General features: G+C 36.9%; 1 pseudogene; it reads left to right on the top strand.

Annotated features, from left to right (window-relative positions):
• On the top strand, window positions 1-4,461 carry LOC143850460 (putative pectinesterase 29 pseudogene; annotated as a pseudogene).
• Window positions 4,462-4,863: the final 402 nt, after the last annotated feature.

The following is a 4,863-nucleotide window of genomic DNA, read 5'->3' as shown; positions in this document are numbered from 1 at the left end:
ATGTCGTGCTTCCGGCGAGTAGAACGGGCTTTGGGAGCGACGTACGAGGCCGACGACGAGTTTCTCCGGCGAGATGAAACCCTCGTTTGGGAAGAGAGAATGGTACAAGTGAGAAACGGTGAAAAATAATGGGTCTCGTGCTTCCGGCGAGTACAACCGGCTTCGGGAGCGACGTACGAGACGAGGTCGACGGCGAGTTTCTCCGGCGAGATGAAAACCTCGTTTGGGAAGAGAAAAAGTAAGGAAAGTTAAAAGTTAAAAATAATGGGTTAAAAGTTAAAAGTAAAGAAAGTAAAAACTAAAGAGGGGTATTTTCGTCTATTTAAAACCTGACAACCCCTCTCTTACAATTTCTCCAACTCTACCCTTACTTCACAATATAATGAAAACTTTGCATTTTCCTAACAAATTTTCCAAAAAAGAAAGAAAGAACATAGCATGATTGAAGACAATAGCAAAAAAGGAATGAATTCAATTCAATTTAGTAGGTCGCAAACACAAATTATTAAGCCAAATTAGTTGTGTAGTTATCCGAAACTCATTTAGTATGAAATAGCGTATTAACAACGACTTTGAAGGTTCCATAAGCAAAAAAAATTGCAACGTTGGAATATTATGTGCCAGGGAAAGGTATATATATATATATATATATATATATATATATATATATATATATATATATATACGGGCAACAAATAAAATGTAAATAAAAAGAAATCACAATAAATTGAATGATGTTCGGTGTAAAATATAATAAAGTAGGCCATCTGTCATTCTCATAAAGATAATAGAACTGCAAACAAATTAATGAATAATCTAACCAATACTTTCTACAAATCAATAATAATTGCAAGGCCAAAATGAAATCCTATATATATATATATATATATATATATATATATATATATATATATATATATATATATATAAGTAAAGCGGAATCCTCTAAGCCGTGGTGGTGCCACGTGGCACCCTCCGATACACCCAACTTATGTTTTCTGCCATTTATCGCAGTGTTTTCTCTTCTCCACGTCTTTTTTTCCCCTTTTGTATGTATAACGTAACCCCGATTAAATTAACTCATTAAATCCGATTTGGCATCCTAAATTCCCCCAATATTTTTAGATTTTTTCATTAAAAAAGGAAGTAAAGAGCATTTATAATCGAAATGTGTTTACTACTGACTCCCTTTACTTTTGCACGTTTCCAATTTAATGGATTTTAGACGCCCTTCCTGGATATTAATGGATTTTAATCCATATTAATGGTTATTAGTGGATTTATTTCTAAACACAACCCATCCATACGCTTCCCATTCTAACGCAAGTCGCTTTGTTTCCCAATTTAAGCATTCCGCCGTTCCTTCCTTTAATATATGTTGTTTTTGTATTCCATACAACCTTTTAGTATTTGCATTATAAAAGGATTATGTCTTTTCCTATTCCGGCCTCTATTCATATTCCAAACGGAGGAAACCCTTATATCTATTTCATCTTTTACTTCTTCCACAACAGCCATTCAACCCTTGATATCTCTTTTATCTCTCACCTTTTCCATATGTCTCAGGCGGATATCATAAGCAAAAACCTTTTCTAGACGTCTCAGCCAATATCATAAGCGAAAATAGAGGTACAAAACACTAGGCCTCCAGGACATCATGCTTTTTTATTTCAGATTAAAAGATGAGCATATTATGTGAAATTAGTACGTTCTTTTCCTGTATGTTTTTTCTATTGCTTCTTATTTTTACGACGCCGTCAAAACTGCCTGTTACCAATGATTATGATTTCCACATAATACCCACACAGTTCACCATTGATTCCAGGATGGCACATGCAGGTAGTGTGGATCGGTGGGGTGTGGCCTTCTGTAATGAAACGATAGTGGTCGTGGCCTTCTCATCTCCCTCCTCTCCTTCAACCAAAGTACAAGCAAAAAGGCTTATGTGTTACTTGCGTTGTCATCTGATAATGGTTAATACTAATGTAATTTTCCTATTCACAATCCCTTGCCGACTGTATAAATAAAAAACAAATCACAGTCTTACGATTTTATCTTTGTTGAGGTTCTTTTTTCTTTAGTATGCATTGTCATCTACAAAAAATGCTCTAACTGATGCTTGGATTTAGTATTCAGAGCAATGATCCTTGACACAATTAAGGAAAAATAGTTCCATTTTTTAGAAAAATGGTTTCAGGTTTTCTTCCCAAATCACACATCTCAATTGCGGACTGTTTAACAAAGGCTTACAGACCCCAACTACTGTTGATATGCAGACTTGGGGTGAGAAAGCAGAGGACAGAATCCCTAAAATTTAAAGATTTAAAGACAAAATTAAGGAAGGAAGGATGTCTACTTGAGAAAGATACAGGAACAGAGAGAGAAGATGGTTTTGTTGTGATTGCAGAGAGGGATCGTGGAGGAAAACCCCAGCAGGACATTGGAGCCTCATACCTTACAATCTCAGTGGAGATTTTGTCTGAGAGAAGAAATCCGTTCGTTGGCTGAATAGAGAGCCGTCGAGAGAAGAGAGGCAGATCGGGCGGTTGCATCCTATGTTCTCCATGTCTTGCGTGATTAGTGGTGTTCAGGTTCGGTGGAGACAGACGAGGAGAGAAGAGAAAGCGTAAAGGGAAAGAAATGGTTACCAATGGCACCTGAGACGGTCAATAAAGCACAATTCAGAATTTTTTTTTTTTTTTTGATGAGTACGATTCAGAAAACTTGCAGAGCAATAGATACACTAATTGATAGAGGAAACTGTGGTTTCTTGAAGGGCAGTTGACAAAATGAGAAGACAATAAAGGCCCTAGACAATCAACGATCAGGATTAAAGAATGCAGTAATCTAAGGCATTGAAAGGAGTATAAGGCAGGACACAAGGGGAATTAGAGAAGAAGAAGCCCATGAATTTTTTACTCATTCAGGCTTTAAGAGTAGTATAGGATAGGATTTATTCCGAACAGCTGGGCAATTAGAATTATCTAGGCAGAGCAAACTCTCTCTAGTTCTAAATATGTATATATTTCGCGTGTGCTTAAGGAAGTTAAACTGAAAGCTCCCTAAATGTCATCTTTATAACAAAAATAAAAATAAAAATGGTGGTCTTTTCACTTCACTTTTTTAAAATATTATTTATTTTTCTCTGTTATATATTTCGGGGCTTCGTATACCCTTTATAAGATAGATTGGCTTGCTGTTGGGGGTTGTCATTGAGAGGAAGAAGAGGAGCTAGGGTTTTTCGAGAAAGAGGAGAGGCTGTGACTTTGCTTTTTTATCGTTCGTTTTCTCACTCCCGATAGAGGAGTTTTTAGTACGGGTGCAACTCTGGTCGGGTCAGGCTGAGGCCAACCCAATGTTACCTGGAAGGTTCGTTCCGGTACGTGGTACGGGAATGGGTACGGGCTACGATGGTAGCCCGGTACGCAGGTACGATGAGGGTATGCTATATTGGTTCGCTATTCGGGTTCACAGGTCAGTTTGGAGCACTAATTCAGACTCACACACACACACACACACATACTCTCTCTCTCTCTCTCTCTCTCTCTCTATATATATATATATATATATATATATATATATATATATATATATATATATATATATATACTAAGCAGCTAACTTTCCGTTGTCATTCGTCTTTTTTCCAAGAAAAGTTTTTCTAGGCAAAAGTTTTTTTTCACGAAATTTAGTTAGCCGCAAATAATTTGAGTTTGCCTCCCAACAAAATTAGATTTGCTACTTTGAATCGGGAAGTGATATATGCGCCCCTTTTGATCACCAAGAACACCCCCTGTCAGGGTTTGTGGCAATCAGGGGCATTGAATTCTTCAGACAAAAGTACAACAGCCCCTCTTTAGTCATTGATACACTGACAGGGGGTGTTCCTGTTGATCAGCCTGCTATTAGTGACCTTTAATATCGTGTTTGTGATGCAGTTGTGTCAACTAAATGTAGATTTGGTTCCGACACCGCCATTAAAGTACGGTTATATAACAGCTCAAGGCAGGATAAAGGCAACTGATCCAAATGGTTTTGTGTTCAAGTTCTGTACGATAAATGGTACTGGTAAGGTGTACCTTGGAAGACCATGGGTAGGTTTTGCAAGAGTTATATTTTACAAAACAGTCATGTATGATGTTATCATTCCCGCTGGATGGGATCCTCATAACGCCGATGCACATGTGTAAGATCTCTCTCCTTACGTTCTTTATCGGTTATGCGATTAAACCCTTACGTTCTTTATCGGTTGTGTGATTAAACTAACGATCTCAACTGAGAAATTATGCATTGGTTTCTAACAGGGATACTTTAACATTTGTAGAGAATAGGTGCACTGGAGCAGGTTCCAACCTTTCAGGGAGAGTGAAGTGGGAAAAGTATCTTACTAATACGGAGCTGGAGCAATTTACTAACATATCTTTCATCAATTCTGATGGATGGATACAACAACAACCCTAAGTTATTTCTTAAACTTCATTTACACGATTGTTTCGTTACGCAGTTAAGCTCTTCATAAACTATTGGCATACTCTATTTATAGCATAATCTAATGATTCATATCATGATGCAAGCTGTCAATTAGCACATGATTACTCAACATGGATTTAATTGAGCTTAACCCTCTAGTATATTTTGTTAGAAAATTTTCAAAATCCTTTGTTTGGTGGTCAAAACAAGTTTTTGAAAATATGATCTTAAGTTGTTTTGGAAAAAGAAAAACTATTCTTTGAAAAAGTTGCTTTTTGCTTTTGCTTTTGCTTTTGGAAAGAGTGTAGAAGTCCATTGAAAATATAGTCCCAGATTGCTCCGGAGAAAAGTTGGAGATGGGAAGATATTACTTCACCCATTCCTTTCTCTTGT

The sequence above is a fragment of the Tasmannia lanceolata genome, unplaced genomic scaffold (genome assembly GCF_043159265.1).
Source record: "Tasmannia lanceolata isolate RefF3 unplaced genomic scaffold, GAP_Taslan_0.1 ptg000018l, whole genome shotgun sequence".
NCBI classification, from domain to species: domain Eukaryota; kingdom Viridiplantae; phylum Streptophyta; class Magnoliopsida; order Canellales; family Winteraceae; genus Tasmannia; species Tasmannia lanceolata.
This window is presented reverse-complemented; position numbering and strand designations above follow the sequence as displayed.